This window comes from Megascapheus bottae, chromosome 8 (genome assembly GCF_031878675.1).
Source record: "Megascapheus bottae isolate mThoBot1 chromosome 8, mThoBot2.hap1, whole genome shotgun sequence".
In the NCBI taxonomy this organism is placed as follows: Eukaryota; Metazoa; Chordata; class Mammalia; order Rodentia; family Geomyidae; genus Megascapheus; species Megascapheus bottae.
In genome coordinates, this window is record NC_143516.1 from 40,890,825 (window position 1) to 40,905,234 (window position 14,410).

The following is a 14,410-nucleotide window of genomic DNA, read 5'->3' on the forward strand; positions in this document are numbered from 1 at the left end:
CCTGTAGCAGCTGCCTATGGCCCTCAGCAGTGGCTGTCCCAGTAGACGGAGACATTCTGACTTTCAATCACCTTGAGGATTTTCTGGTTAGCAGGGACCCACACTGTGCAAGATAGGCAATGTAAACAAAATGGTACACTCCTAGAGCAGTCCATTGTGGGCAAAGCTCTTGTGTTATAATGGCCAACTTCCTGTCCCCTGAATTGACACAGCTCTGAATGCCACAGGAAGTCCAGACTAAAGGGATTAACCTCCACAGGCATCTTAATTCCTCTCTTATGACTGCCTTCCCTTCCCTCTTCCTCACTCCCTACAGGAATTTCCTGGATCAGCCTTAGACCTTCATCCTTGTCAAAGCCTGCTTCTGGAAGAACCTACCCAAGATGCCAATGTCTCAGGACCTTGCCTGGTAAAACTATCCTTCATGGGGTATGAATTCAGTGCTCAGGACTGGCAGCCATGTAACATCTGTCTTGGTGAAGCTCCTTTGGTTTCTCCCACCTTCAAATAAAACACATCTGGCAAGGGATCAGGAAGAACCTGTCAGCCCTCACTTTCCATCATCCAGGGGGCTGAGCTCTAAAATGCTGATATGATTTTTAGTAAGGTAACTCAGGCAGGAAACAGAAGCACCAAGAACAGAATTATGACATTTTAGCCACAGCTCAGGGCTGAAGACACTGGATCTGAAACCTTTAAAGAGAGCACTTTTGGATTAATACATATCAAGAGAGAGGAGGGCCCAGAATCAGTGGAAAGCAGATGGCCAAGTGCAGCAGTGGTCCCCTCAACAGCACTAGACACTGATGAAATGGAACTAAAAATGCAAGGGCGGTGATGGGAGAGATAGAGAATGAGAGAGAAAGGAAATAATTGATACCCTAGCAAAGGGAAGAAATATACGTAACAGCCCATCTGGAAGAAATAGTTTTATTGTCAATATCTGAAGAGTTCAATTTTTTTCCTATGTAAGACTAGAGGTTTTTGTATTTATCAACATTTGTAAGTCTTGTAGATTAAAACGATGATGCTTAGTATTATGAAAGTAAAAAAGTGATTGTGACGTTAGCTAAGTATATCTATGCCACAGTACTATGAATATATGTACCTATTTAATCTCAATAAAGAAATTTGGGGGGGGGGTTGGTCATGGGGCTTGAACTCTGGGTCTGGGCGCTGACCCTAGCTCTTCAGCACAAGTCTACCACTCTACCACTTGAGCCACAGCACCACTTCCAGTTTTCTGGTGGCTAATTGGAGATAAGAGTCTCACAGACTTTCCTGCCCAGGCTAATTTTGAAGTTGGATCCTCAGATCTCAGCTTCCCGAGCAGTGAGGATTACAAGTGTGAGCCACTGACGCCCACCTCAATAAACAAACAAACAAAAATTTTAGGTGGAGGAGAAGAGGGCAAAGCCAAAAGAATTACAGACAAGTGAAGAATATTCTGTCAGAATAATGCCACAGGTTAATCTATCTCTAGATCTATTGTTTGATCAATGAATAAATTCCTATACTACACAAGTTAGTTTGATATGTATTTTTGAGTACTTTTAGCCAATATTTTCTATCTGATAAAACTTTTTAAAACTAATTTACTAGCGTTGTCCATGAGCTTACTCAGTGTGTTTTAGTTTTATATAAGCATTGTTAGTTTTCATTACTTCAAATTGACTAAAGACTAAAACATTTCACACACACACACACACACACACACACACACACACACACACACAAAAGACATGACTACACAGAAGACAGATGTAAGGTTTCCTTCTTCCTCCAGTCACTCTTTTTGTGCCTGCCTGCCTGCCTGCTTGCCCACCAGTATTCCCTCCCTCCCATCCTCCCTCCCTCCCTCCCTCCCTCCCTTCCTTTCTCCTGCTCCCTCCCCCTCTGTCTCTCCCCCTCCCCATAATGGAAGTTGTTTGGGCTGGCCTGGTACTCCTGATCCTCCCATCCCAGCCCCCAGATTATCTAAGATAGTGGATGTGGGCCATGGTAGCCTCTCTAATTTACTTCTGAATTCTTATCTACTATTTAGTAAGGATTAGGCTGCAAATAAGAGTGCCTGGGGTATATTCGTACATATTTTGTGATTATATGCTGAATCAGTCAAATAATGAGTAAACACAAAGAAAACTTGTCTGGGATCCCTCAAAACAACAGAGATGCATTGCTCCTTCACATTGCAACTGTATTAATACACAGCTTCTGCCATTTCTTCTATTCTCTTTTACTATCATCTAAGATATGGAAGGTTTTCACTTAAAGGAGTCTACAAACTCTAACCTTGCCAGCTAGCCTTATAAAAATTATAAATTCGGGGGCTGGGAGTTTGGCCTAGTGGTAGAGTGCTTGCCTACCATGCACGGAAGACCCAGGTTCGATTCCTCGGCACCACACATACATAGAAAAAGCCAGAAGTGGTGTTGTGGCTAAGTGGTAGAGTGCTAGCCTTGAGAAAGCCCAAGGACAGTACTCAGACCCTGAGCTCAAACCCCAGGAATGGCAAAAAAAAAATTATAAACTTAGGGCCAGGAGTATAGTCTAGGGGTAGAGTGCTTGCCTAGCATGCACAAAGCCCTAGGTTCCATTCCTTGGTGCCACATACACAGAAAAAGTGAGAAGTGGTACTGTGGCTCAAGGGGCACAGTGCTTGCCTTGAGAAAGCCCAAGGACAATGTCCAGGCCCTGAGGTCAAGTCCTAAGACTAGCAAAAAAATAATAAACTCAAATATATAATCCAGAGGACTTTAAGACTAGAGTAAGGATTGAGCATAGTAGTGAATTCATGTAATACAAACTATGTAGGAGTCAGAAATAGGAGAACTGTGCTTTGAAGCTAGGCAAATTTTAAAAAGGTTAGCAATACTCTATCTAAACAAGCTGAATGTGTAGTTTCAGCTGGGCAGGAAGTACAGGTAGGAGCAGTTCAGTTTGAGGCTAACTGGACAAAAGCATGAGATCCTATCTGAGGAATAATTTACAGCAAATAGTGCTCTGGGCAGGACTTACTAAAAGTTTGCCAAACAAATACAAGGTCCTGAGTTCAAAACCTAGTACCAAGAAGCCAATCAAGCAAACAAAAAAAGAAGACTAAAAGAAACCTTATGAATAAAGACTAAATCAACCCTTCCTATTATTAATGAAGAATCAAAGCTCCAGGAAAGCCAAGTTGTGTTTCTGAATTAACACTGATTCAAGACTTTAGGCTGCTGGTTTTATCCCTCCCTCACCACCTCCCCCTTTAATCACATTTTTTTTTAATTCCTCTACAGTACTGGTACAAATAAAGTCCAAAATTAAGCTGGATGCAGTGGCTCATGCCTGTAATCCTAGCTACTCAGGAGGCTGAGGTCTGAGGATTATCATTCAAAACCAGCCTGGGCACTAAAAAGTCCCTGAGACTTTTATCTCCAATTAATCACAAGAAAACTGGAAGTGACACTGTGGCTCATAGTGGGATAGGGCAGAAGCCTTGAGCTGAAGAACTCAGGGTCAATGCCCAAGCCCAGAGTCCAAGTCCTAAGACTGACAAAAAAAAAAAAATCCAAAATTAACATCACCTTATGGAAAAAAGGTGGTCAATAAGCCACCAGCTTCATTTGCATGGCTAGGCCACAGTTCTATGGTCTGTTGCCAAGCTCTGGTGCCTCATGGGAACTGAATCCCAGCTCCTCAGAATTTCTGAACCAAGCCCAAAGCCTGGTTTGTGAGCTCCAGAATCTCTCAGGAGTCTGGATAGTGACCTTTTCAAATCACATTCCCCTTAGAAATTACTCTAAGGGGGGGCCAAGAGTTTGGCCTGGTGGTAAGAATGCCTGCCTAGCATGCATGAAGACCCAGGTTCAATTCCTCAGTACCACATGCACCAGAAGTGGTGCAGTTTCCTCAGCCTTGAGGAAAGCCCAAGGACAGTGCTCAGGCCCTGAGCTCAAGCCCAGGACTGGCAAAAAAAAAAAAAAAAAAAAAAAGAAATTACTCTAGGGATATTTGAAGAATCATCCAGTATTTGGATTTTCTTATTTAGTTATTTATTTACTTGAGACAGGCTCTCATTATGTAACCCAGGAACTCCCAATCTTGCCTCAGCCTCCCATGTGCTGGGATTACAGGTATGCACTACCACACCCAGCTCAGTTTCCGAATTTTCCAAAGATGTGTTCCACGCTACTGACATTTTCACTTAATAAAAATAAATAAAGATACTTGTTGGGACCTGAAGATAAACAGTTCTAATCAGAAAGGCGGCTGGGGATTAATGATGTCAGGTTTTGTTCTGATGAAGTCCTACAAGTTAGGGCAAAGTCTTTGGTTATCAGACTCCAAGAGTGGAAATGCCCTGGAGACCAAAGACTTTCAAAAGAGCTGAAGTAGGGAAGAGTTAAACTGAGGTTTCAATGGACACCCATTTGCTGCTAATAAAAATCCATGACTTTATACATTTAGAATTTTTCTATAAAATGAAGTATTTCTTAAAGGCTCTATTGAAAGTAGAGTGAGCTAAAGTGGGGTGAAGGCAGCTCAGGAAAAATATAGCCCAAGGAGTTTATGGTCAAAGCAAGTTTGTTTGCCTGTATGCCAGGAGAACAGTGAAACCTATTCAAATTGTTTTAAGAAGGAGGAGTGGCGTGAAAGTGATAGGTGAGTTTGATTGAAATACGTTGTATACATGGATGGAAATGTCTCAATAACCTTCCCCCTGCCTGGTACAATGAGTATATGTTAATAAAACCTTTTTCTTTTTAAGAAGAGGGTTGGGGCCGGGAGTTTGGCCTAGTGGTAGAGTGCTTGCCTAGCATGCATGAAGACCCGGATTCAGTTCCTCTGTACTATATACATAGAAAAAGCTGGAAGTGATGCCGTAGCTCAAGTGGTAGAGCTCTAGCCTTGAGAAAACCTAAGGACAGTGCTCAGGCCCTGAGTTCAAACCCAGGACTGGCAGAAAAAAAAATGAAAAGGGGGGCTAGGAATGTGGCTTAGTATAGAGTGTTTGCCTAGCATACATGAAGTGCTGGGTTTGATTCCTCAGTCCCACATCAATAGAATAAGCTGGAAGTGGCATCATGGCTCAAGCAGTAACTAGCCTTGAGCAAAAGAAGCTCAGGGATAGGGTCTAGGACCTGAGTTCAAGCCTTAGTACTGGCAAAAAAAAAAAGAGTGGGTTGAAATACAGCTCAGTGGCAAAACACTTGCCCAGCAAGTGCTACTTCTGGGTTCAATTCTCAGTACCAAAAAAAGAAAAAAAAGGACAAATAGTTAAATAAGTGAAGAAGGAGAAGAAAGAAGAGGAGGAAAAGAAAGAAGAGGAGGAAAAGAAGGAAGACAGAGGTTTGACATTGCAATACACAAATAGAAGTCTATGAGGAGATGAGAGGCAGGCCTTTTCCCTTTCTGCAGGCACAAGTCACTGAAGCACTCAAAATCTCTCTAAAATTCCAACTGGTGGCTGGCTACAGTGTCTCATACCTGTAATCCTCATGACTCAGGAGGCTGAGATTTAAAGATTACAGTTCAAAGCCAGCCAACACACATCAAAGACTCTTATTCCCAACTAACCAGAAAAATACTAGAAATGCCAGCAAAATATTAGAAATAGAGCTTGGCTCAAATGGTAGAGTACCAGCATTTAGCACATAAGCTAAGACACAGCATCCATGCTCCAAGTTCAAGTGTGTGTGCGCGCGCACGTGCGCGCACACACACAAACAGCCAACCCTATAAATCTATTCTCTGTAAAGATTACATTCCTGTATCTCTCAGCTATTCTCTTGTTCATGTCCAAGCACTTCTTTCTTATAAAGGTAAGTGCAGGAACTTCTCTTAGCTGAATTAATGAGCTCAGCTTCTCTAGCAGACCGCAGAATAAGCTATTTTCCAACTATAGAACTTCATTTGGCTCAGCAGTGAACACATCAGAGCCCTCCCTTGCCAGGGCCTCCCATGCTGCCCCCCCACACCCCCCAAGCACCCATTTGCATCGCCTGTACAACAGATGGACTAGCCTGGTCCTACACTTACATTCACTAAACCTGCCTGTGTGGCAGACACCAAACACAACCTCTGCAGACCACGCATGGCAACATTAAGAAAGGAGATGCCAGTACTTATCTACCAGGGCCACAAATACAAAGAGCCAATTCCATGCTCCCATTACTATTACCACTAGATCCCGTTGGGGGTTTTTTTAATCACAAATTATAATGAGAGTGTGTCATTTACCACAAAGAAGCAAATTTCCAACTGCACTCTGGAAATGGGACAATCACAAGTTATACTTTAAAATAACCACCTTAAATAAAAAATACTGTAGGAAATATTCAGTGGAGTATATTGTTAAAAGAAATTTGCTTACTCTCTTCTATGACCTACAGTTAGTCCTATGTATACAATATTCAAAGAAATGAATGGGCTTTTTTTTTTGTCGGTTGTGGAGCTTGGACTTTGGATCTGGGCATTGTCCCTGAGCTCTTCAGCTCAAGGCTACCACCTTAACCCTTGAGCCACATCTTCAGTGCCTGGGCCAGCTTTCAATCACGATCCTCAAATCTCAGCCTCCTGAGTAGCTAGGATTACAGACATGAGCCACCGTGCCCAGCTACGAATGGGCCTTTTTAAGTGTAGTGTCCAAAGTCAAAGTCTACTCAAAAATCAAAATATGTTTGGGTATGTTAGTATACATTTATAATCCTGGCACTCAGGAGGCAGAGGATAACCACATAATGAATTGGAGAGCACCTTGTGCTATCTCACGGGACCTGTATCTAAAACAACACAAGTGAAAATAAAATTTAATTTTGAGACAAACAGGCACTCAAATCAAACTTATAGCTCTGATTTAAAAAGGAAAGATTATATAAACAATTTTTGTTATTCTTTTATATCACATCTTCCAGATTTCAAGCCAGGATATCTCCTATTAATTTGTAGTTTGGGTCATTTACAGTTTCTTTATTCTTCTGGAGCTGTCGTTAATTCTATATAGAAAGAAAAATTTTCTAGTTTTTCACTGAGAGTAAGAAAATTTGCCCAGTAGCATAAGACACGATTTTGTGGCTTTGGAGCTAGACTGGAAGTCAGGTATACCAGTGAGATAAGTCACTTTCCTTTCCAGAATCCTGTGTGTGGTTTCTCAGGAAAGGACGCCTGCAGACCTCCCAAGAAACATGAATGCTTTTCTCCTGGATATTCCCTTCTCTGCAGCAGGGCCAGGAAATGTTCAGATAACCAAAACAAGGGAAATTGTCTTTCTTGGAGTTGGATAGGTTGTTTGCTTTTTCAATACTGTGGTATTTCCCTACCAAGCTCTGAATTGAGCTGGTTATTTTTTAGTTAGGGTCTTGCTTCCTGCCTGTGCACCTGACCTGGACTTCAATCCCCCTATTTTGGGGTTCGTGTCATTGCTAGAATGATAGGTATAAGCTACCAAGTTCAGTTTCCTCAACCCCCCCATACCTCTTGGCATGAAAGGTGTGTGTCACTGGGCCTATATCTATGGACTGAGTAGGAATCTCAGGAACTTTTCTTACTAGGCTGCACTGGGACCATGACTCTCCCATTTTTGGCTTCCTAAATAGCTAGGATTACAGGGTTGAGCAACCAGCTTGGGGCCTTTGTGGGTTTTTTTTGAGGGGGGGGACATGGGGCTTGAACTCTGGGCCTGGATGCTATCCCTGAGCTTTTCAGCTCCAGCATACCATCCTACCCTTTGAGCCAAGCGCCACTTCTGGTTTTCTAGTGATTAATTGGAAATAAGAGTCTCAGATTCTTGATTCTGTTTTTTTCCCAGTCCTGGACTTGAGCTCAGAGTCTGAGCACTGCCCTTGGGCTTTTTCAAGGCTAGAGCTCTACCCCTTGAGCCACAGCACCTCTCTAGCTTTTTCTATGTATATGAACCCAGGTCTTCAAGCCTACTAGGCAAGTACTCTAACACTAGGCCAAATTCCCAGTCCCAAGTCTCAGGTTCTTTAGTGCTGGGCTGGTTTTGAACCGTGATCCTCAGATCTCAGCCTCCTGCGTAGCTAGGATTACAGGCTTGAGTCACTGCACCCAGCCCTTGATGGCTTTTTAAAGGGCAAAGAGTAGAAAGGGATACTAAGATTTTTTTTTTTGGATGTTTCTCTGCTTTAGTTTCAAATACATACACATACCTTCTACCAACTACTCATTCAATGAGCTTTAGTTTAAAACTATTTGTGAACTGGGTTTAAATATAGGTCTGTCATGTACTTACCATCTTTAGGCTGTTTCTTAACTGTGCATGTGTGGGTAAAATGATTTACTTATTTATTTATTTTTCGGTTATGGGACTTGAACTCTGGGCCTGTGTGCTGTCCCTGAGCTTTTCAGCTCAAGGATACCACCCTATCCCTTGAGCCACAGTGCCAATTCTGGTTTTCTGATGGTTAATTAGAAATAAGAGTCTCATGGACTTTAGTGCTCGAGCTGGATTTGAACCAAAATTTTTAAATCTCAGACTCCTGAGTAGCTAGGATTACAGGTGTGAGCCACCACGCCTGGTTAATTGTTTACTTTTTGTTGGAGCAATTATGAAGATAAAAGAGAAGCAATGAACAGGAAAGAAACTTTCCACAGAAAGTGCTCAGTAATTGTTCATGCTCCTCATCCTATTTATTGAGGAAGGTTCCTATGCTCAGTTAATTTAGAAGACAGATTAGGGATTATCTTGCTGAAAAGAATTTTCTTCCAGGGACTGGGAGTTTGGCTTAGTGGTTGAGTGCTTGCTGAGCATGCACGAAGTCCCAGGTTTGATTCCTTGGTACCATATGCATAGAAAAAAAAGCCGGAAGTGGTGCTGAGGCTCAAGTGGTAGAGCTCTAACCATGAGTAAGTCCAAGGACAGTGCTCAGGCCCTGAGTTCAAGCCCAGGACTGGCAAAAAAAAAAAAAAAAAAAAGATTTTTCTTCCTCCCTTGTCCCTTGTAGGTCCATTTTCCTCAATAAACATGCACAAACCCAATTGAATATCGCTTTCGTTCTTTGTTGCTCAGTTATTGAGAGTGGTGTTAAGAGGGAAATTGTGCTCCTCTTTAACTTTTGCAGGTTTGAAAAACAGTGGAGGTGTAGCCCAGAAAAAAGAAAATAAGAAGTCTGTGTTAGCAAAGAAGGTGATGCATAACTTCCTGAGAAGCTTCTCTGAAGGAAAGAAATACATGTCTCCTCCATTCTGTCTGCTCCAACAATGATCTGACAAACCTAGGACTGGTAGCCCCTAGTAACAGTAAAGAAAAGCTACAGAAGGGCCAGAAATGTGGCTTAGCGGTGGAGTGCTTGCCTAGCATGCATGAAGCCCTGGATTCAATTCCTCAGTACCTCATATACAGAAAAAGCCAGAAGTAGTGCTGTGGCTCAAGTAGTAGAGTACAAGCCTTGAGACACTCAGGGACAGTGCCTGGGCCTTGAGTGCAATCCCCAGGACTAGAAGGGGGCGGGGGAAACAACCAAAAAACCCTACATTAGCTGGCACAATGGCTCACAGTTGTAATCCTAGCTACTCAGAAGGCTGAGATCTGAGAATCTCAGTTCAAAATCAGCCCAAGTAGGAAAAGTCCATGAGATTCTTACCTCTAATTAACCACCAAATAAAAAAACAAAAACCCAGAGGTGGAGCTGTGGCTCAAGTGGTAGAGCCTTGAGCAAAAAAGCTCAGGTACAATGTCTAGGCCCTGAGTTCAAGCCCAAGGAACTGCACGAGCATGCACACACACACACATACACACACACACACACACACACACACACACACACTCAGCTATTGAGGAGGGGTAGTACTGGGTATGAATTGAGAGACCCAGACCCACATTTGCTAGACAGGCACTCTACTATTTGAAACCCAGCCCCCTCCTGAAAAAAGTTTTATGTATGTGCTGGTACTGGGGCTTGAACTCAGAGCCTTGAGTTCTTAGATTTTTGTACTCGTGACTAGTGCTTTACCACATTGAGCTAAACCTCTATTTCTACTTTTTTTTTTTTCTGGTCCACAGAAGATAGGAGTCTTATGGATGCTTTTTTTTTACTTGACTGGCTTCACATTATGATCCTTAGATCTCAGCCTCCTCACAAGTATCTAGCAATGTAAGTGTAAGCCACTAGCACTCAGCTCTGTTTTTTATCTTTAAATATTTGTACAAAGAGGCTTTAATTCAACATGTTAATTTATAAGTTCAATGCCTCTTGGCAAAACAAAAACAAAAAAAATACTGTTTTGTACACATGGCATAAGAGCAGATATTCTTTGGAGAGGAATATAAAGGTTCAATGCCTATGTACCTCTAATCACATAAAATAATATTTATCTAGGTCCAGGAGTTTGGCCTAATGATAGGGTGCTTTCCTAGCATGCACAAAGATCAGGTACCACATACATAGAAAAAAAAGCTGGAAGTGGTGTTGTGGCTCACATGGTAGAGCCCTAGCCTTGAGAGAGCCCAAAGACAGTACTCAGGCCCTGAGTTCAAGCCCAAGGACTGGCCAAAAAGAAGAAAAGAAAAGCCTGTAATCGTAGCTACTAAGGAGGCTGAGATCTGAGAATCACAGTTCAAAGCCAGCCTGGGCACTAATGTCCATGAGACTCTTATCTCCAATTTACCACCAGAAAACTGGAAGTGGCACTAGAGCTGAAGAGTTCAGAGACTGCACTCAGGCCCCATAACTGACTCACAAAACAAAAACAAAACTAAATGAACTCCAGAAAAAGGGTTTTTTTCTTTGTTGATGTTTTTGTTTTCGCTTTTTATCTTCTTTGTTCATTTATCTGTCTTTGAGAGGGCAAGAGGTGGTGGCATAGAAATAGAAGGATAAGCTGGGCACATTGGCTCACCCCTGTAATCCTAGCTACTCAGGAGGCTGAGATCTTAGGATTGTGGTTCAAAGCCAGCCTGGGCACTAAAGTCCATGAGACTCTTACCTCCAGTTAACCACTAGAAAAATGGAAGTGGCACTGTGGCTCAAGGGGTAGGACAGTATCCCAGAGCTGAAGAGCTCAGGGATAGTGCCCAGGCCCAGAGTTCAAGACCCATGACAGACAGATAGAAAGGAAGGAAGGAAAGAAGGAAGGGAAGGAGGGAGGGAAAGAGGGAGGGAGGGAGGGAGGGAAGGACAAAGAGTGAACAAATATAGCAGTGGTCCTCACTGGATACTCTGTTGAAAATGAACTATACAACTTGTAGATGAAGACAAGTGGAGGAAAACTAATACAAAGAGCAAGAGAAGGGGTGACATTATCCAAAAAGAAGTGTACTCATTACCTGTCTTATATAACTGTAACCCCTCTAAATATCACCTTTATAATAATGATTTTTTAATCACAAAAAAAGTACAATTAAATACCACCAATCCACTAGCTATCCAAATTTCTAGGCCAAAGAACTAGAAACTTTTTATAGGATGAGATTAAAACAGTCACAAGAAGCAAATGGGGGGAAAAATATCCGAAATCTGAACAAGTACCAGACATTCTGTAGTACTTTGCTTTTATCTAGGACGAGGAGGAGGAGGAAGAAAAGGAGGAGGAGAAGGAGGAGGAGGAGCCCCAAAACCAGTGTTAAGAGTAGCTTGTCTAAATTTGTTTACGCCACATGCAAGAATACAACTGAATACAATTGCTCTTGCTCTCCTCATCCAAAGTATGGTCTAATGAATGACTCCTGGATGACAATTGAGTCACTTCCTCAAAAAGAAAAGAAGAAAAAAAAAAAAAACTAGTATTGGCTGTTTTGAACAGCCAGTAGCTACACAGCAGGAAATCAAGCCAGCAGTTGCAAAGCAGGAGAACCAAAAAGGGCTGGCACCTCTACTACCCAGGCTTGACAAGTACCAGTATGCTTTGCTTTCTAAACCACACATAAAGATGACAGTACTGGCTCAACTGCATCTATCAATCAAATCTGGATGGAAAAACATTCCCACAGACATGACTTGAAGTCACTATACAGCCCATGATCCTTCTGGTTTTTTTAGGTTTATTAACAAATTCCAGAACATGAAGAGGAGCGTTAGGTGTAGTGTTTTTCAGTAATCGGATCTCTTGCTTGAGCTGCTGGTAACTGCCTTTGGGATGCCATGAACCTAATTTCTGATGATTGACATTCAGAATTGCTGGCTGGAAATGACACATAATAATAATAAAAACAGCCAGTGGCCAACTTTCTTTGCCATCAAGTATTTTGCCAAGCATAATACCAACTTACTTTCACTCATTTTAGTTACTGTCTAAAGGAAGATTAAGAAATGGTATTCTCAGCTGGGTGCCAGTGGCTCATGCCTATAATCCTAGCTACTCAGGAGGCTGATATCTGGGGGTCACAATTCAAAGCCAGATGGGGCAGGAAAGTCTATGCAACTCTTTATCTCTAATTAACCTCCACAAAACTGGAAGTGGAGCTGTGGCTGAAAGTAGTAGAACACTAATCTTGAGCACAAAGAGGCTCAGGGACAGTGCCAGATCAGAGTTCAACCCCTGGATTGGCAAGAAAAAAAAAAGAGAGAGAGAAAAAGAAAAAGTGACATTTCTCATTCTTCATTTTATTTTTCTGTGGCGGTGACAGGTACAACTGGATTTTGCTATATAATTGTCAGAGTGAAGTTGCAGAGGCCATGAATGGATTTTGGGTTCGATACCTGGCTTGATGTCCCAAGCCAGGAGGTGAGGTAGTAGATTGGGTCTCCTGGTAATTTGTCAGTGATCCTCTGTCCTTACTTCAACTTTCCTGCACAAGACTGACTTTAAACTGCCATCTTAGCTCTCAGGCTCCTGGGTAGATAGAATTACAAGCACTAGTGTCCAGCTTGAATACACTCAAGGGACCTTTGGGACTTGGGTTCACTTCTGGCTATTAGCTGGTTAATTACAGATAAATAGTCTCCCAGACTTCTCCGCTCAGACTAGCTTGAACCTACATGCTCCAATCTCAGCCTCCTCAGTGGCTAGGATTACACGCATACAAATCCAAGAGGCTCTTATCTCCAATTTACCAACACAAAGCCAGAAGGGGAAGTCTGCCAAAGTGGCAGAGCATCAGCCTTCAGCAAAAATGGTAAGCAAGCATGTGAGCCCCTGAGTTCCAGTCCCAATGTTGGCAGGAAAAAAAAAAAAAAGAAGAAGAAAGAAAATTTACTGTATTTGTCTTTTACTTAAAAACTTATTTCCTTTTATCTTTTTTTCTCCTCAATGCTGGTGAACAAACCGTAGATGGACCACATGCCTTTACACAGGCTACGCAAGTGCTTAGAGCCCATTTCTAACCAACATTGCACAGCATACTTTGACAATAAAAGAGAATATTCCCACCACATCCCTGGAAAGAAATACCTAAAATGACTGTCCTGCCCGGCACCGTGTACACACCTATAAACACAGCATGAAGGCTAAGGCAAGAGATTTTCAAATTTGAGTGGCAGCCTAGGCTAAATGCAAGCTATAAACAAGGAAGCAAGAAAACAAATAAACCAAAAACTCACCCCAAAGAATAAGCAAGATACACGTGGAAAAAGAGGGGGAAAATCCACCAATTGAACAGTTCTGCTCATACTGTTCCGCATGCTTGCTTATTTGTAACACATCTCTTATTATTCACATTTGGTGAATGAGGAAATTGTGCCATAATAAAAAAAGGTTACTAATCTGCCCAGCATGACAGAACTGTGTGTCACAGTAAGTGTAAGAACAGGGATAGAAATGTATGTAGAGAATCCCTGCTCTGAATCACTGTTTACAAAATGGAAGTCGAATTTTAAAACCTAAGAAATGACCATCTGTGAAGGGGCCTGGGGCTAGCATCCACCACACTCTCAGTACACATACCCCGGTGGCATTATGACAAGACAATAATGGACTAGACAGGACAAAGATAGGCCTAGGGGAATAGCAACTCTACGAAAAGTAATACCTTATTAACATGCTTCTACCAGGCACCAGTGGCTCCTACCTGTAATCCAGGCAACTCAGGATGCTGAGATCTGAGGATCACAGATTGAAACCAGCCTGGGTAGAGAAGTTTAACAGACTCTCATCTCCAGTTAACCAACAAAAAGCCAGAAGCGGATCTGTGGCTCAAGAGGTGCAGCACCAGCCTCAAACAAAAAAGCTAAGGGATAGTGTAAAGGGCCCGAGTTCAAGACTCAGCGCGCTCTCTCTCTCTCTCTCTCTCTCTCTCTCTCTCTCTCTCTCTCTCTCTCTCTCTCTCTCTCTCTCTCTTTCTCTCTCTCTCTCTCTCACACACACACACACAGTGCTTACCTAGTCAAGTTAGAGAAAACTTGTAGCCATGTTCAACTTATTTAATGTAAATAGTGCATAGAATGTCTGTATTAAAAGTCATAAGAATATAAAAATCTAGCAAACTGTAAAGCATCTTTGGAGTAGTATTTGTCACTTACACTATATTTTT